Consider the following 21566-nt stretch of genomic DNA (forward strand, 5'->3'; position numbering starts at 1 on the left):
AGAAGAACAAGTAGAGGAAAACACACAATCATCTATGTCCATGTCTATGGAGCTGCAACATCAAAACTCTGCCATCATTAAATTACAAGAGCAAGTCGAAGACTTAGATAATAGGGGGCGCCGCCAGAACCTGAGGGTACGCGGTGTACCTGAAGAAATTTCTCAAGCTCAGATCCCCTCATATCTCCAGAATCTGTTTACGTTCCTGCTAGGAATGGAGGGGGATGGAAATATTAGTCTGGATAGAGCGCATAGGGCACTAAGGCCTAAACCGGCGGCCGCAGCTCCCCCCAGAGATATAATCCTACGTTGCCACAAATACTCTGACAAGGAGAAGATCATACAAGAAGCGAGGAGAAAAACCCCAATAAAATTTGGAGAAGATTCGCTTCAGATTTATGCAGATTTAAGCCCTATAACCCTTGCAAAAAGAAAAGAAGCCAGATACTTGACTTTACATTTAAGAGACCTGGGAATTCCCTATAGATGGGGGTTCCCCTTTTCCATCAGAGTCTCCAAGGGAGATAAGACCTACATCTACAAAGATGCAGAAGACCTGGAACAGTTTTGTAGACAACTGGACATTCCACCTCCATCATTGCCTAAACTGTCAGAAGACCTGCAAAACCAACCATTTCAAAAGTCAGCTAGGCCCAAGCCACAGCGTCAGGAATGGACTATGGCTGCAAACAAGAAAAGAAAACCTTCCACATCAATGAGTGATGTAGTTGGTCACTCACGTAATCCTCCTTGATTTATTCATCCAACAATTTATCAGGACTTGAAGTATATTTTGAACTTTTTTCTCAGTTAGATTGCTGATACACGAAACACCACATGGTTGTTTTAGTTACTATGCTATTGTCTTTAGATATTTTCCAGATAGCCCACCTGGAAAGTCGGGTACTAACATGGTACCTATAAACCCCCCCCAGTTTAAGATGGCCCAAGCATGCAGTATTTGTTTTTGATAAGCAGATGGGCTGTATGTTGCTGCACTATGTGTACTTATGTGCAGAGACACCAAAGTTTATGTTATTTTGTTATTATGCTGTTTTATTTATATGTTTTTCTTTTTGTACTTACATTCAATAGTGCTCCGACTGACACAAATGTTTATTGCTTATCCAATAACATGTATGCCTACTCCTACTTCACTTTTGTACAGCTTTGGGAAGGGACCCCTGGTACCAATCAGGTAAGACAGCTCCCTCTCTATAGCTTAGTTACGAGTCTAAACACACATGGCTAACCACACGTTCACAATATTATCACAGAATGTGAAAGGGCTCAATTCTCCTACAAAACGTTCTATAGCGTTGAGATCACTAACGAGACAGGGAGAATCTATAGTATTCCTCCAGGAGACCCACTTTATGAACGGAAGGGAACCCAAATTCAAATCCCAAAAATTTCTCCTTAGGCTATTTTAATTCCCATGAAATCAAAAAGAATGGGGTGGGGATACTATTTCACAGAAAATTACAATTTCAATTATTAAACAGGGTCACAGACGTGGAAGGTAGAATACTAATACTAGTGGGCTTGCTTTACAATAGGCCTGTCACGCTGGTGAACATATACGCTCCTAACAGCAGGAGACACAAATTCTACAAACGCCTGTTGGACTTAGTCTTAGAACACAGGAAGGGACTTTTGATTATGGGAGGAGATATGAACATCACATTAGATCCAACTTTGGACTCCTCCACCGGGTCTCCCTTATCCAATTCTAGACCCCCCAACTCAGTCCTGAAATGTTTAGCGACCCTAGGCCTGGTAGACACATGGCGAGTATTACACCCAACACAGAGGAATTACACTTTCTACTCCCCCCCTTGGGCAGTATACACACGTATCGATCACTTATATCTAGATAGAGCTTTTCTGGCACAGCTGAAAGATGCAGATATTTTGCCTACAGTATGGTCAGATCATTCCATGGTTAACATGCAACTGGAATGGCCAAGTAAGTCACACACACAATACATATGGCGAATGGATGATTCCTTACTTCATTACCCAGCCACAGCAGAGCTCATCCGGAAAACATTGACAGAATACTTCCAGATTAATCACACACCAGATATAACATCGGACTGCCTATGGGAAGCTCATAAAGCTGTAATCAGGGGGGGATGTATTAAACATGTGGCCTTCAGGAGGAAAACATATAACTCTTGTGTTAACAAATTAACCTCCCAGATCCATTGCCTAGAAACACAACATAAAAACAGACCCTCAGATCAGACAATCTATGCTTGCCTTGTGAGGACCAGACAGGATTTACATGCAATCCTAACTAAAGAAGCTCATAGAAAAGCACTTTCCCTTAGGAAGACATACTTCTACTAAAGTAATAGATCGGGGCCTTATCTGGCAAAACTTCTAAAAGCTCAGTCGCAAACTTCACAGATACACAAACTTCACACACCAGATAATCAACCTATATATGACAGTAAAGAGATAGCCAATCTATTTGGTAAATTCTACACAAAACTGTACAATCTAGAATCAAAGTCTACCCCTGAACACTTAGAGATGTTGAGAGATTATATCAGAAAAGCGGACCTCCCTAAACTAGACCAGTCCCAAATCGACCAATTAGACAGCCCTATTTCTAAAATAGAAATATTAAAAGTTATTAATGAACTTCCCTCCAGGAAGAGTCCGGGGCCAGATGGCTTTCCAAATTCCTATTATAAGATGTTCAAACAAATACTAGTCCCACATCTATTTTCTTTATTTAACAAGCTAGATGAGACAAACAGCTTACCAAAGAATATGCTATTAGCACATATCGCAGTAATACCAATGCCCGGCAAAGCACCCACTGACCCAAGCAGTTATCGCCCAATTTCCCTTTTGAATACGGATCTAAAAATTTTAGGGAAAATATTATCAAGGAGACTTAATAACGTCATTCAAGACCTAATCCACATTGACCAAGTAGGGTTTGTGCCCAGGAGGGAGGCAAGGGACAACATCATTTGCTGACTTTGATGGATTATGCTAAACAGAATAAAATATCTGTGATTCTTTTAGCAACAGATGCCAAAAAGGCGTTTGATCGCCTTAATTGGGATTTCTTAAAGGAAACACTGGTGGCGATAGGTCTAGGACCCACTACAATAGCACAAATATTTACTCTGTATTCGCATCCCTCAGTCCAAGTGAAAGCAAATGGTGTGTTGTCAGAGGTTTTTAATATTCAGAACGGAACATGACAGGGTTGCCCTCTGTCGCCCACTTTATTCATACTAACAATGGAAGTACTTGCAACTAGAGTCAGAAAAGACACAAATATACAGGGAATACAAATAGGTCCCCACGATTTCAAAATTGCGCTCTACCAGGATGATGTTCTTTTCACTGTATCATCCCCTTTAAAATCGATCCCTGCCCTTATGTTAGAAATAAAAGAATTTGGCCGTTATTCCAATTTTGCGATAAATTTACAGAAATCAGAAATTCTAAATATAACCCTGCCACTACCAACATTTAGAAGTTTAAACAATGTATGCCCTCTCCAACTACAAACTAACACCCTAAAATACCTAGGCATACAGCTGTCATCTGATAGGAAAACCTTGTTTGAAGCTAATTATATACCTCTATTAAAGGGAACTCAAAAAGTCTTACTAACCTGGGCCACTAAGCCCATCTCTTGGTGGGGACGGATCCAATGTATCAAAATGACCACACTCCCAAGAATACTATACATTTTACAAACACTCCCTATGACCCTTCCACGTTGGTATATAACTAGATTACAAAAACAAATTAATAAATTAATTTGGGGAGTAGTCAAGCCTAGGATAAATAGGGTTACTATGTACAGGACTTTAAAGGCAGGTGGCCTAGGGATTCCATGTATCTCATTATACTTAGAAGCAGTGACATTACAAAGAATACTAGACTGGCACAGGGCTAGAGCAACAAAAGCCTGGGTGGCAATGGATTCACATATTCTACGAGCCACTAGGGTGGGAGCGTTGTGTTGGACCCCAAAACACTTAAGACCCCCACAATGCATGACCTTAGATCTACACAAGCAACTCTTTGAATCATGGGATAGGATAGTATCGAAGAAACCACACATCACAGGGACAAGATCAACCCTTTTCCCCATTCCTACTAACGCAGAATTGATTGGGGGCTTGGATAGTGGTCAATAACGTGTGACAGAATGGGGGTGCACAACACCACTTAGAGATTTTATCTCTAACCGACAGCTCAAACCTAGAGAAGAGTTGAGGGAAGTAGCAAATGGCAATTACACATGATGGCTTAAATATCATCAACTGTCCCATTTCATTCACACGTCACCACACAAGATAGAATACCTAAGGGATTTGACAAATTTCGAACAACTAGGCATGAGAGAGGAAAATACCCCACACACGCTATCAACATCTAGGAAACTACTACAAGCACATCAGACTTCACAACCCCCAGCTTTTGCTGGGAAATGGCAAGACGATCTGAGACTAGAAATAGAACCAGAAAGCTGGGTAAGGATATTCAAGCACACTAAGAAATCCTCTACATCTCCACAGATCATAGATCTTAACTTTAAAGTCTTAATGCGCTGGTATCTCACACCTGTGAGATTATGTTCTATATACCCAGGAGTAAATGATAGATGTTGGAGGGGCTGCGGAGAAAGGGGGATTACCTTCACATGTGGTGGGGTTGTGACAGAGTGAAACCACTATGGACAGAGCTGGAGACACATTATAGGGGAATTTTGACAGAGAGTTTTGTACTGACCCCCAGAATTGCCCTACTTAATGACAGACCACGCATAACATGTAAACTAAGACTCACCCTATTACAAATAGGATTAAATGGAGCGAAATCGTTGATTGCACTTAAATGGAAATCACAGGACATACCATCTATAATTATGTGGAAACAAAAGGTCACTAATCTATTGGCCCTGGAGGAATACGGCTATTTAAAAAGACAACAATTAAACACATTAGCAGACATAAGGTTTATTTGGGAGGACTCCTTGTTCTCACGGAGGGAAGTACAAACATGAGGGCTGTTGTCCCGGGGGTCCCGACCTGTGTAAGATGGTTCTCTGATGTTATTTTATATGACTCCTGTAGAGATCGACTTGTTTAGCAGTTGAAGCTATAATTCTGGGCAGCCTAACAGAGGACTATTGGATTCAAGGCCCTTTCTAATACACATTACTGAAAGGGTTCAAAAGGAGGGGAGATTAAATACGAGGAAACTTGAAGCCCCTGGAATACAATATATTGAATGGTACAATTGTAATGTAAGAGTTATTTTGAATATATGCATCTGTAATCAGCTAAACTCACAGACGTATGGAGTAAGATTTGCTTTAAAGCAGAATGTCATGTTTGATTTGATTTATATTTCCAATGTCTGTAATCTTTTATCATTTCCAATAAACAGATGAAACAAAAAAAAAATGACTGCACAATAATGTGTTTTCACAATAGCAAAACAAATGCAAAAATGGGGTGGAGTAAAGGATGTGGACAGGTAGTGGGTAGGATTAGAAGTGGCGAGTAACATTTTGGCCTGGCTTGTAGCTTACGGCCTGAAATTTTGAGCCCTGCCATAGTTATTTGCATAATTATTTATCTTACATCCCAAAAAACAATAAAGTAAGGTAATTTAATTAAGGATACTATTTTGTGATTGATATAATGAATTTGATACCATGTCATTAATTTCATTTATCCAATCGACACATTTGTAATGAAGTATATTATTATAGTATTATAAGCTATTTTTTCTTTATACTTTATGGGAATTTTATAAAGGTTTCCATAGAAATATTTCTATTGCAATTATGTCATGTTTTTATGCTTTCATGTTTAAAAAAGTTTAAAGTAACATATATTTATTTAAATTATCTGGACACTTTATTTAAATAATCACCTGAAATGGTTAATTAAAAGTACTGTGAACATATAACAAATCCTAATTAAGCTGAGAATGAATCAATTTGAATTTGATTTGAAAAGCCAATAGGATTTAAGTAGCTCTCATCCAAATGGCCGATTTGAATTTTTCAGCCAAAAGGAATGCAAGGTACTCCAATATAAAAGGGTACCTTGCATTCAATCTTCAGTGTACGGTGAGCAATCACATGAAGAGGAACCTCCAAGTCAGATGACCGCACCATCACCGAAAGTCTGTGCTGCCTCAGCTCCACGACACCTGGGTGAAGATTGAAGATGGCTCCATGACACCGGGATGAAGATTTAAGATGGAGCTGCCTGGAAGAAGACCTTCGCTTCCGGAATTCAGGAATGGTAAGTACCTGTTTCGGGGTTAGTGTTAGTTTTTGTTTTTGGGGTATTTATTTTTTAGCTTAGGGATTTTTATTTTGATTGGGCAGTAAAAGAGCTGATTGCCCTTTTAAGGACAATGCCCATACAAATGCCCCTTTAGGGGCAATGGGTAGCTTGTTTTTTTATAGTAAAGTTTTTTATATTGGGGATTGGGGGGGGGGTTGTACTGTTAGGGGGTAATTTGTATTTTTTTTTTAAGTAAAAGAGCTGTTAAACTTAGGGCAATGCCCTACAAAGGGCCCTTTTTAAGGCTATTGGTAAATAAAGGGACATTATACATTCTTTTTTTCTTTGCATAAATGTTTTGTAGATGATCTATTTATATAGCCTATAAAGGTTTTTTTTCTTTTCTTTAAATGTATAGTTTTGTTTATTTTTAAATAACATTGCACTGATTTTCAGACTCCTAACTAAGCCCCAAAGTTTTAGGTGAATACTGATGTATACCTATTTCAGCTTGCTACTATTTGTTTAAAGAGTCTTTTCATATGCAGAAGAAGGGGGAGTCTCTTTTTTTGCTATAGAACCAATTTGCAGTGGGTGTTCCAGCTAACCATTTCAACAGTGCTAAACTGTGAGCTTCTAAGTAAGTTTTTAAATAGGTATATACTGGATTTTTAGATCAGTATCTGTGTATATTATTCTTTATAGTAGTGTGTATTGCATGCAGTTAAATAAATATTGCTGTATACTGTTCCTTTAAGTTTAAGATTAGTGTGTGTTTTTATTTTGTGTAATGTAAGGTTTTAATTTTTTTTTTTTCATTTTAGATTTTGTTATTGTTTTGTTTTGGTTTTTTTTAGATTTTGTTATTTTGTAATGTTGGTTTTTTTAGTGTTAGGATATTTTAATTTTGTAATTTTTTTTAAATAGTAATGTTACATTTATTTATAGTTTGTTTAGTTTTTTTTTTTTATTTCACAAGTAGGGATGGGTGAATGTGTTTATATTTGAATTTGAATGTTAGAACGAATGTTATTGTAGAAAGTCGATTTACATAATAGAATGTTGATAAGAACGAATATTCTTAAAAATTCTATTATTGAATGTTATTTACAGTTTTCGATTATCACTTTTCGAATTTGAATGTCACATTCAAATTTGAATGTCACATTCGATTTTGAATATTACATTTATAAAACACAGTTGTAGACTAGAAATACTATTTTGAATTAGAATGTGATATTCGAATTTGAATGTAGCATTCTGTCAGAGTATATGAATGTTGTAGATGAAAATTATATATATATATATATATATATATATATATATATGGGTATATATATAATTTTCATATATACAGTATATATATATGGTTGGTGAGACCACAGAGTTGATTAGATAGGAGGCTGTTTGCAGAGGTGCTATTTTACTGTGGGTCATAAAACCCCCCGGTCAAATGGTTTTGGCTGGGTGAAGACATGTTTATCCTAATTGAAAGTTAGCATAGCTTTTGAAGCTCACCTCCTGCTGTGTAAAAGACAACATTCTGGTGCCTAGATCAGGATACATGCCCATATATGGATTTCCTGCCCAAGATGTAGCCGATCCGTCTGTGAGTATGAAACTACAAACAGGTTCAAGAAATTATGACTTTTTACAATTACTCGTAAAATGATCTCTGCTGTTTATGGAGACAACATCCTGGGTTTATAAGCTAGATAGGCAGGTAAGATTCTGACTACATAGTGATTAGCATAGATTTGTTAAGTAATCCCTGCTGTGCCAAGTATACAAGCCCTGAACCATGGACTCAAAAATAAAAACATTTTTTTTTTATTTTCTCTGTTTTCCAGAAATCTAATTAAAATTATAGGAACAACTGATTTAATGAGATATCTGGATGAATGAATATATGACAGTGTGTGATCTGCTGGATTTTTGTATAATTTTGAACACTGCATAGAAATGAATATGTATATATATATATATATATATATATATATATATATATATATATATATATATATATATATATATATTGAAAGCATAAAATATCTTAGCCTCTGTGTTTTTAAGAATATCAATATATAGATATTTGTGGACCTAAAAAGAAATGATTAATAACACTTATTTTTATTTCAGATGGACCATAGACAAGATTCATGCATTCAGAATTTGTTAGAAATGTGAAACATGCTGTATTTGTATGAATATATATATAACAGATGTATAATGCCATTAATTTCAGAATAATTAGCAGTATAAATTGCTTTAATAAAATATAATGTTAAAGACACATGATGTTTCATATTAAAATAATCATAGAAATGATATGATGCTGCCCCATCTATAATTAATATTGTGAGTGATTGATGCTGGAAGTTATGGTCTAATGAATAACCACTTCATTAAAATATTGAATTGTTAAAAATGTTGGATAGTGAAATGTATTGCTGTGTTGTTGTCATGCTGCCCCCGATGGACAAAATCTGGTGTTGCGATGCAGGAATTACAGCCAAGAGACGATTGGTTGTTACAGGGATGCATCTCCCTGACAACATGCATTCCCAGATGAACCAATCCATATTCAGTTTCAAAGGGCCAATCCGTGACAAGCTTCTGTTTGGGCATTTCCAATCTCACCAATGATGGTACTGATCAGAAAAAGGGAGGGGTGAGATCAGATGATTTAACCCCAAGCATAGAGGCTGCTAGAGGCGGCTGCTGGCTAACTCTTGCTAACCCTGAAGGAATAACTGCTGCAGTTATTATTAAGCACACAGCTACTCTTATGCTCCATATGCAGATATCCCCAATTTTTGTATTCTGAGGTGAGATTGTTCCTATTAAGAAATACTGGATATTGATTGGTGTTCATCTTGGTAATGTATTAAAAGATTGCTGTAGTAAATAAATTTAAAAAGAAGTTTGTATTTTAGCTCATATGCATAGCCTATGTATTGTTAAACATATATCCTTAATGCTAAATTGTTTCTTCTGTGCAAATATAGAGTTATAATTCAGAGTTTGGCTATTGGCACAAATAATATATACAATTTCTGATGTTTTAATAGTGTATATTGTACTATTGTTTAAATTAGCACTGTAAATTGTATTGCTGAATGTTTGTAGCTGCTATCTTAAGTCTCATTGTGATATTTTAAATGCAACTCTGAATGAAAGGCTATTGTGAATAAGGTAAACGTTTATGAACTCTCATAGCATATTTTAATAGTTTTTAAACGTGTATAATATTGATTCATATTCTGGTTCTCATAAATATATTTCAATATGTTCATAGATATCAACTAATAATAAAGAATTCAGGAATTTATATTAATTTTATTGTCTTAGTATATGCACATTTGATTGTGGGTTCAGTTTAAAGAAAGATTGTTAAATATATTAAGTTATAACCCTGCCATATACTCACATATTATTTGGAGAGTACTGCTAAGATTCTTATAAATATACTGATAATTCAAATATTACATTTATTAAACACAGTTGTAGACTAGAAATACTATTTTGAATTTGAATGTTACATTTGAATTTGAATGTCACATTCTAATTAGAAAATTACATTTAAAAAGCACAGTATTAGACTAAAAATACTATTTCAAATTTGAATGTGACATTCGAATTTGAATGTAGCATTAGAATTTGAATATTACATTTATTAAGCACAGTTGTAGCCTAGAAAATACTATTTGGAATTTGAATGTTACATTTGAATTTGAATGTCACATTCGAAATTGAATGAATACATAGGTAAACATTCTATTATTCAAAAGAATATTTTCAAATTTTATTGAAAAATTCAAAAACGAAAATTTGAAAATAGAATGTTAGAATGTTATATAAACATTGGAAATTCGATTTGAACGAACAAATGTATCCAAATTTGTTTTGAATTTTTAGAAACATTTGCCCATCCCTATTAACAGGTAAGTTTTTATTTATTTTAAAGTAGTTATATTGTAACTTTAATTTAAAGTTAGCGGGTGTTAGGTTTAGGGGTTAATAATTTAATTTAGTTTGTCACAATGTGGGAGGCTGGCGGTTTAGGGGTTAATTGGTTTATTTAGTGTTGGTGATGTGGGGGGCCACCGTTTTAGTGTTTATTAGACAAGGGGTTTATGTTAGGGTGTTAGATTTTAAACAACTTTCTTTTCTCCATAGACTTCAATAGGGAATGCATTACTGCTATCGTCATTTTGCAAACGCAGGTGTTAGGTTTTTCCAACACTTTTTCTCCATTGATCTCTTTTGGGGAAAACATGCACAAGCGCGCAAAGTCGAAAAATGTTTATGTGCGGTATGGGACTTACCGCACCATAACACACAACAAAAGAAAGTTTTTTTGTAACTCATAATTACTGCGGTATAAAATAGCGGTACGGACCTATTTTGTGTGGTGTGTACACTTTGGCTATACCACACAACTTGTAATTTGGGTCATTGCGCACAAATAAAAAATAAAGTGCCCCATTTATGAAAGTGTGCGTGCACAATGTTTCCAAAAAAGGAAACTTGTCCTCTTGTGTTCACCGTTAGAGAAGCAGTATTTGCAGTATACATCCCATCTTGGTATAGGCATACATCCAATCTTGGTGTAGGTGTTTATCCTGTCTTGGTATAGATAAACATCTTGTCTTGGTATAGGTATACATTCCATCTTGGTATAGGTATACATCACATCCTCCTATAGGTATACATCCCATCTTCCTATTATTATACATCCCATCTTGGTATAGGTATACATCCTGTCTTCCTATAAGTATACATCCTGTATTGGTTAAGGTATACATCTTGTGTTCCTATAGGCATACATCCCGTCTTGCTATAGGTATACACCTTGTCTTGGTATAGGTATACATCCCATCTAAAGTTTTTGAGAGAGAGAAAAAGTTTGATTATGTATGTTTGCTATATAAACTACCTGTTTGTTATCTGATAGGCTGAACATGTTATAATTTGTGAATTTCATCCATAGCATTATAAAAAAATATAATTTTTATTATTATTATTACTATTATTTTTATTATCATCACAATGGTTCCATAATAACTGGTTGCATGGCATTGAGTCCCTGGACTTTTTACAATTTCTTTGTTTAATTAAATTACATCTCGTATGTTGAATCATTATTGTTTTTGTTTTAATGCTTTCGTCATAGACATGCATATACTCTATATATGATAATACCTGAAAACAACTTTCTTGATATGGTGGATGTTCTATTGGGGATACATATGAACAACCGGGTTTAACAGAAAGGTCTAACTTCAAAAAGAAATACCCTACATGTCAGTCACTTTGAAACTTCTTGTTAGCAGCCAGAACAAAGGCCAATTTATACATCTTGAATCCATCCAATTACACTAATAAAGTGAAAAGACAGATAGAATGTTGAACAAGAGCATTACATCAATGTCATAGATATCATCAAAGTAATATTTGTATTCAATACACAATGCTCAGTTCATGCTTGAACTGATTCCTGGGTATAACTATGTTTTTCACTGAAACTAGTTGTTTTTTAACAATCAAAAAGAGTTCATATTTAGAATTTATTTTTTTCTTTTTGTGTATTTCTTTTTTCCTTTTCTTTTTTACCTAATATACTTTAGACAGATGGTCAGCTGTATTTCTTTATTGTTTAATAGTCAGAAAAGTACACAAGTAAACAAAAGGCAGATACGCTAGCTATAACACAGCCATTATAAAGTATTAACAAAACATATATTTTAAAGAAAATTAAAAAAATATGAATTCTACATTAATTAAAAACTATAAACAGTTTGTCAATTTGTTTTACTTTATTGGCAAACAATTGGCATCTATATTTTGCTAAATAATGTTTTGTTTCACTTCATTGAACTGCATATATTTATTATCTAAATATATTGTTATCCACTATACTACAATTTAAAAAGTAAACATATGAATTACCAGTTAACATTCAAATGTTGATTCTCATAAACTTAAAGTGATAGTAAATTCGCCAGCATAAAATCACATATTTTGAAAGCTCTTGTCCTAACTAGCATATTGATATGCTTTTTGCTGTCCAAAGTAAAATCTACTTTTAATAATGAATGTTTTTGGCAGACTCCGTTACCTGATTTAACCCCTTAACGACCAAGGACCTGCCAGGCACTTCCTACATAATATGTGCCTGGCACGTCCTATGGAGTTTCACGTGCTGGAAGCGATCGTTATTGCTTGCAGACACTTCCAAGGTATTGCAGAGATGCCTCAATATTGAGGCATCGTGCAATACCCTTTTTTATGCAAACTGATACAGAGAGGGCCACTCTGTGGCCCTCTCTGCATCGGCCAGCGATGATGCCAATCATTGGTGGCGTGGGAGGGATACAAGGGAGGTGGGTGGGTGGCCCATCACTGGATCAGATTTCCAGTTCCGAGAGTGTAAGGCAGAGAGCAGGAGCGTACGTAGCCGCTACACATTAAGTGTATATTAAGGAGGGAGAGGGAAGGAGGGAGATGGGGGTGGGAATAAGTGTTGGGGAAAGGGATCTGGGAGGGTGTAGGGTATTGAGGGGGGCAGCTACACTACAGAAAAAATTGGGTTATAAAAAAAAGCCTAAAATTTTGCAAACTGGGTACTGGCAGACAGCTTCCAGTACCCAAGATGGAGGCAAATAGGTAGAGGGTGGGGGTTAGTTACTGCAGAATATATATTTAAACAAAGCATTTTATTTTAGTACTGGCAGACTTTCTGCCAGTACTTAAGATAGGGGTGACAATTGTGGGGTGGGGGAGGGAAGAGAGCTGTTTGAGAGGGGTCAGGAAGGGATCAGAGGGTGGGATGTGTCAGGTGGGAGGCTATTCTCTACACTAAAGCTAAAATTAAACCTACAAGCTACCTAATTAACTCCTTCACTGCTGGGCATAATAGAAGTGTGGTGCGCAGCAGTATTTAGCGACCTTCTAATTACCAAAAAGCAATGTCAAAGCCATATATTTCTGCTATTTCCAAACAAAGGGGATCCCAGAGAAGCATTTACAACCATTTTTGCCATAATTGCACAAGCTGTTTGTAAATAATTTCAGTGATCATCAGGTCCATAGTCATATATCATCAACTTATTTTTTTGATTATGTATTGAGATGTAAGTGTCTTTTCTTCACATACAGAAAATTAAGACACTCCCCTTAATGAGATTCACAGTTTTTAAGGTACAAATTGCCTTGAGAGCATTCCATGAAAAACCTTGCTGTAGTAATGAGGCTTTTTAAAAAAAAATCTCACCAGATCGAAGCGCTTTAGAGAATTGAGCACTTTATGTTAAAGGGGCATACAACTCAGAATTTCATGATTTAGATAGAGCATACAATTTTAAACAACTTTTCAATTTACTTCAGTTATCACATTTTTGTCTTCCTTTTCTTGTTATCCTTTTTGAAAAGCAGGGATATAAACCCAGAAGTGTGCATGTGTCTGCAGCACTATATGGTAGCAGTTTTGCAACAATGTTATACATTAGCAAGAGCACTAGATGGTAGCACTATTTCCTGTCATGTAGTACTAATGTTATACATTAGCAAGAGCACTAGATGGCAGCACTATTTCCTGTCATGCAGTACTAATGTTATACATTAGCAAGAGCACTAGATGGCAGCACTATTTCCTGTCATGTGGTACTAATGTTATACATTAACAAGAGCACTAGATGGCAGCACTATTTCCTGTCATGCAGTACTAATGTTATACATTAGCAAGAGCACTAGATGGCAGCACTATTTCCTGTCATGTAGTACTAATGTTATACATTAAAAACAGCACTAGATGGTAGCACTATTTCCTGTCATGCAGTACTAGTGTTATACATTAGCAAGAACACTAGATGGCAGCACTATTTCCTGTCATGTAGTACTAATGTTATACATTAACAACAGCACTAGATGGCAGCACTATTTCCTGTCATGCAGTATTAATGTTATACATTAGCAAGAGCACTAGATGGCAGCACTATTTCCTGTCATGTAGTACTAATGTTATACATTAGCAAGAGCACTAGATGGCAGCACTATTTCCTGTCATGCAGTACTAATGTTATACATTAGCAAGAGCACTAGATGGCAGCACTATTTCCTGTCATGTAGTACTAATGTTATACATTAACAAGAACACTAGATGGCAGCACTATTTCCTGTCATGCAGTACTAATGTTATACATTAGCAAGAGCACTAGATGGCAGCACTATTTCCTGTCATGCAGTACTAATGTTATACATTAACAACAGAACTAGATGGCAGCACTATTTCCTGTCATGTAGTACTAATGTTATACATTAGCAGAAGCACTAGATGGCAGCACTATTTCCTGTCATGCAGTACTAATGTTATACATTAGCAAGGGCACTAGATGGCAGCACTATTTCCTGTCATGTAGTACTAATGTTATACATTAGCAAGAGAACTAGATGGCGGCACTATTTCCTGTCATGTAGTACTAATGTTATACATTAGCAAGAGCACTAGATGGCAGCACTATTTCCTGTCATGTAGTACTAATGTTATACATTAGCAGAAGCACTAGATGGCAGCACTATTTCCTGTCATGCAGTACTAATGTTATACATTAGCAAGGGCACTAGATGGCAGCACTATTTCCTGTCATGTAGTACTAATTTTATACATTAGCAAGAGAACTAGATGGCAGCACTATTTCCTGTCATGTAGTACTAATGTTATACATTAGCAAGAGCACTAGATGGCAGCACTTTTTCCTGTCATGTAGTACTAATGTTATACATTAGCAGAAGCACTAGATGGCAACACTATTTCCTGTCATGCAGTACTAATGTTATACATTAGCAAGAGCACTAGATGGCAGCATTATTTCCTGTCATGCAGTACTAATGTTATACATTAGCAAGAGCACTAGATGGCAGCACTATTTCCTGTCATGCAGTACTAATGTTATGCATTAACAAGAGCACTAGATGGCAGCACTATTTCCTGTCATGTAGTACGAATGTTATACATTAGCAAGAGCACTAGATGGCAGCACTATTTACTGTCATGTAGTACTAATGTTATACATTAGCAAGAGCACTAGATGGCAGCACTATTTACTGTCATGTAGTACTAATGTTATACATTAACAAGAGCACTAGATGGCAGCACTATTTCCTGTCATGCAGTACTAATGTTATACATTAACAAGAGCACTAGATGGCAGCACTATTTCCTGTCATGCAGTACTAATGTTATACATTAACAAGAGCACTAGATGGCAGCACTATTTCCTGTCATGCAGTACTAATGTTATACATTAACAAGAGCACTAGATGGAAGCACTATTTCCTGTCATGTAGTACTAATGTTATACATTAGCAAGAGCACTAGATGGCAGCACTATTTTCTGTCATGTAGTACTAATGTTATACATTAGCAAGAACACTAGATGGCAGCACTATTCCCTGTCATGTAGTACTAATGTTATACATTAGCAAGAGCACTAGATGGCAGCATTATTTCCTGTCATGTAGTACTAATGTTATACATTAGCAAGAGCACTAGATGGTAGCACTATTATCTGTCATGTAGAGTCTTAGGCCAGTGCACACCCCCTACCTAGGTATCTCTTTAACAAAAATAGAAGCTAATTTGATAATATAAGTAAATTGGAACTTTTGTAAGATTATATTCTGCATCTGAATAATGAAATCATTTTGTTTTGTTTCATGTTCCTTTAAGGTTGTGGTGCTTGCAACACATTTATAGTTTCAGAATATGTTTCATTTATGCACTGCTCACTCTGGCTACATTTATTGTACTCTGCATCATATGCACAGGTAAGAAAAATAAAATAAATTGGCCTTTCTACCTTAGCATAAGTGGCACAGGTAATGTGATGGGTTGGATCATCAGGCAGCTTAGAGGAGGTACCTGCCTAATGGATAATTCATTTGTGATGGGGTTTGCCTAAGTGCCATATTTCAAAGTCACTTCAAAAAATAATTTTTGTAATCTGCTCCACATGTGACTTTCAACTGTCACTCAAGCCACTATTGGTTGAGCCATTAACTCCAGATCCTATTTGTACTTACTTCTGTCACTCTAGTCACTATCAACTGAATCATTCACTCCATGTCTGTTTTGGACTTCCATTCTTTACTTACATCCACCTTTCATGCAGGTTGCAATTGACTAAGCCATTGACCCCATATACTGTACTTTCTGTACTTCCATCTGTCACTAAGGACACTATTGGCGGATCCATTTCCTTAAGATCCTATCTGTACATCAAAATGTCACATTTGGCTGAGCCAGTCACCCAACATCCATTTCTCCCTGGTCTCTCTTTCCCTTGCAAACTCCTAGCTAGAAAGCCACATACAATATTACTGTCTGATATCTATTTGTTTAACTATTTATATGCACTGTACATTATCAGAAACTATTTTTATTTTTGTGATGCATTTTCTTTGGTCAAAAAATATGATGCCCACAATGGAAAAGTTCTCCAGCTGTTTATGTCCAACGAAATGCTAACATTTTATTATGAGTTATAATATGTAGCCCATTTTTTTTTCTAAATTCATTGTTGAAACTTGACCAGAATTGTAAGTTTATAAACAATACAATTTGTCATACAATTAGTTATTACATTGATTATATTGCGTTTAATGGGGGTTATTTATTGTCAACAATCCTTAGGGTGACAATTAAGAATGATTTGTTTTTCAGCATTTTACTAAACTCTTAAACCTAGGAATTAGCTTACTTGTAAAAATTTAAACAAGAATATAGTGGGAAAATTAAACGCTCCTATTCAGTGATGGCCAACTTCCTACTCATGGGGGCCACAGATCAATGTATTAGAAGCCTTAATGCCCGCTTTTACATTTATTGCTATGAAAAACACAAATAATGTTTTTTTTTTCTAACAATATCAACATTTATAGCTTTTCATTTTCCTAGGGCCCCAAAACATATTATATAAGTTACATTTTTAGTTATTTTAAAAGAATACTGAGGGCCTGATAATCAAAAGATCGCTGTGCCCACCGAGAAATGTTAAACTCTTGCCAATCCCACAAAGCTCTCACTTGGCAAAAAGTTCTAAAAAACATGGCTGACCCGTGCTGTATATTGTATTTATTAGCGCTGCGGAATCTGTTGGCACTCTACAAATAACCGATAATAATAATAATAATAATAATAATAATAATAATAATAATAATTCAGTTGCTACAATCACACAACTTTAAATTAAGTCCACACTGTACTGAATAGGTTTACTTTTAATTTCACAGTCACATTTTACCAAATGGGATATTGCAAGTACACAAGTTTGGTACAGTGGAAACGCAATATATGAAATAAACTCGTTCTACACAATGTAAAATACAATGTGAAGTAGCGCAATTGTAGGGGCTTAAAAGATGTCTTCTTTTTAAATCAGGATTTACATGGTGTAATGTTTAAAAAATTATATCAGTATAATAAATAAAATGATAAATCACAATTCAATACAAAACATTAAAAAGTGATCAAGATAAAATAAAAAGTAAACTTTGTTAAAGGGACACTAAACCCATTTTTTTTCTTTCATGATTCAGATAGAGCATGCAATTTTAAACAACTTTCTAATTTACTCCTATTGTCAATTTTTCTTTGTTCTCTTGCTATCTTTATTTAAAAAGCAGGAATGTGATGCATAGGAGCCGGCCCATTTTTGGTTGAGAACCTGGGTTATGCTTGCTTATTGGTGGGTAAATGTAAGCCTCAAATAAGAAAGCACTATCCATGGTGCTGAACCTAAAATGGGCTGGCTGCTAAGATTTACATTCCTGCTTTTAAAATAAAGATAACACGAGAACAAATAAAAATTGATAATAGGAGTAAATTGGAAAGTTGCTTAAAATGTCATGCTCTATCTGAATTATGAAAGAAAATTTTTGGGTTCAGTGTCCCTTTAATTTAGTTACAATATTTATGTGTAAATGAATACACTGTCCCAAATTTCTCTTCAAGTTCTTCTTATGTTTCCAACAAATCACCTCAGAAAGACGAAACAAAGGGAGACAATAGTAGAATCCTGTTAGGAGAACCAACTGCAAAATTGAGTTTTTCATTACTCAAGTGGTTCTGAGCTTTTACCGAGCTCTATTGTATTGGGCAATGTTATGTTAGGCACACAACCAGCCACATCTCTGGTGTATCTTCAAATATATTTATTTTGTTAAAATAACACCAATTCCCTTACAAGCACATAAGGTAACAAATGGTACAAATATTGTTTAACAATCTCCAAAAATATTTTGAGAAACATTTATCAATCCTGGGCCAAGTGAAGGGACATTTGGGTATTAAGACATAGGGGCCGATTTATTCATGTGCAGACAGACATGATCCACTGTAGCTGGTCATGTCCGCCCCACATTGATAAATGCTGACAGCATACACTGTCTGCATTTATCATTGCGCAAGCATTTCTAGTGAAATGCTTGTGCAATGCCGCTGCCTGCACATTCGCTCCAAATCGGCCGCTAACAGGGAGTGTCAATCATCCCGATCGTATACGATCGGGATGATCGCTGTCCACTGCCTCAGAGGTGGTGGACGAGTTAAGGAGCAGCAGTCTTAAAGGGACACTGTACCCAAAAATTTTATTTCATGATTCAGATTGAGCATGAAATTTTAAGCAACTTTCTAATTTACTCCTATTATCAAATTGTCTTCATTCTCTTGGTATCTTTATTTGAAATGCAAGAATGTAAGTTTAGATGCCGGCCCATTTTTGGTGAACAACCTGGGTTGTCCTTGCTGATTGGTCGATAAATTCATCCACCAATAAAAAAAGTGCTGTCCAGAGTACTGAAACCAAAAAAAAACTTAGATACCTTCCTTTTCAAATAATGATAGCAAGAAAACAAAGAAAAATTGATAATAGGAGTAAATTAGAAAGTTGCTTAAAATTGCATTCTCTATCTGAATCACAAAAGAAAAAATTTGGGTTCAGTGTCCCTTTAAGAAAAATCCTGTTTCCAGCAATATGGAAACATCGGGGGTAGATTGCAGCATCCGCTGCTTTTTAAATCTACCCCATATTGTTTTGTCTTCAAAATATTTTTGGGGATTATTTATTGTCAAGAGGCTAGTCTGCTTCTTCGGATTTGCTGACAAACATATGAATCAATATTATAATTTATTATTATCAGTGATTTGATTTATTACAGCATTTTCATGTTGAACTATTCAATTCTATTTGCACCATAATAAAAAAATGGGGATCCTTAAAAATTGCTGGAGTGCAGAATCACTAGAAAACTAATCATTTGCACATTTAAGATAACAGTATAAATGTATTTTTTCCTTTTCTGCATAGACTTCATATTCTAACCAAATATAGCACAAAATCACAGATCTAACAGTGCCACTTACAATGAGAGACAGCTGTCACTAGTCTTTGTAGTAGCTCGTTTTACATTGCGCGCACTGTAATCCTGTTTGATATTCTGATCTCTCACATGTATATCATTTGAAAAGACTGCATCACATTGATATTTGCAAGAGATTTTTCGACACATGTCCTTTCATGAGTTGGTTTGTGGGCTACTGCACAGATACCAGGGAAACCATTGAACGTATATAGAAAATAGAAACTACAATTTAGTTAAAATAGTAAAAAGAAGACTCCGCACTCAATAGAAATCCATTTCCACAGCCAGTAGGTAAATACTTGTAGTTTATTAAAAAAAAAAAACTTTAAAACCATAGGATCCGGTAAAACCAATAAATGGTAGCAACCATAAGTGAACACTTAATGCATAGCTGTACGCGTTTCGGGGTCCGCCTAGCCCTTGCTCACCAGCTTTATGCTTCTACCTTAATTAAACCTCTTTATATACAATTTGTTAATGTAACATTCCTTAATGTCTTAACATGGTATACCCCACACAACAACATAAGCACCTTATTTAAATTACAATAATGTTTAACAGACATTCCAAAAGCACAAACCTTGTTTATACACCAAATTAAATATTTTATAGAAATACATCAATTTATTACTTTTTTCGAAGGAGCAAATATTAAAGTGCTTATGAAGATTCATTTTGCAAGTCATTTACATATTGAGAAAGAAAATAGACTATATTCAAAAATTCCTAGTTAAGCCTAAAGCTTTTTCTTATCTTATATATTCAACAATTTAGTTAGCTTTTCTTCAACATGTAGTTCAGAACAGGAAGTAAATCTTCCACTTTACACAATACCCCTAATTGCTTTCAACAGATCACTTAAAGCATTTTTATTTAAATGCTGTAAACTTCAATGTGTAAAAACTATCCGGTGTTTTCTGAAATTATGGGATATTATACTGGAAAATTTATACAATATGTGTAAAACAGCAGCATTTAAGTACCTTGAAAAAAAAAAATGATAAAGAAAAGTTTAGAAAATACTTTTTAAACTGAAATTATTAAACGTTGGCTTGTCCTTTCTGCTAAACCTCACTGGCTGAGAAGGACCAATACCTCTGTGTTACTAGTGAAGAGGGAATTGACTTTGACCTAGATTACAAACTAAAGTGGAGCTCTCCCTATTGTTCCAGTTTGTACTTCCATATTACAAGTTGAAAGTAAAATATTACCACTTGAGCAAATGTCTTAAAATATTAGCACTTAAGAAAAAGTCTTGTGCACACTAAAATCTGAAGGTCGGATTTTGTGGGTGAGCTAAATTTCTCACCTAATAGACTTCTAAGGGGGGCTCTGATCTGACTTTTACTTTATCGCTAAACTGAAGGTATGCTAAGCTGAAGGTGCATTAAAAAAAATTATATATATATATACCCATCTAAATTGTAAGTTCCCACGGGAACAGGGCTCCCGATTCCCCTTGAATTTGTTTGTTAAATTTTGTCTGATGTCTCATATTGTACTGTCCTTTTATCTTTGTTACCCATGGACAGTGCTGCGGAATCTGTTGGCGCTTTATAAATAAATAATAATAATAATATATGGATAGAGAGAGAGATTATTAATAATAATTTGTTAAAAATGATATATGCTTTTAGTTTAGCCTTAACATTTTAATTCAGGTCTCCAATCATGCTAACTTTTTCAGTGCTATTATGTGTTATGCACAACACATAACACATCACTTGTAATATGAGCAGCATTTTTAGAGAGGTCGGGCTATGCATTGAATGTATATGATGTGCTAAAAAAACTTGGCCAATCAGAGGGCCAAAACACGTTACCACATGACCAGATATCTTGAGAGTATCACAGAAG

The sequence above is a fragment of the Bombina bombina genome, chromosome 11, assembly GCF_027579735.1.
Source record: "Bombina bombina isolate aBomBom1 chromosome 11, aBomBom1.pri, whole genome shotgun sequence".
In the NCBI taxonomy this organism is placed as follows: Eukaryota; Metazoa; Chordata; class Amphibia; order Anura; family Bombinatoridae; genus Bombina; species Bombina bombina.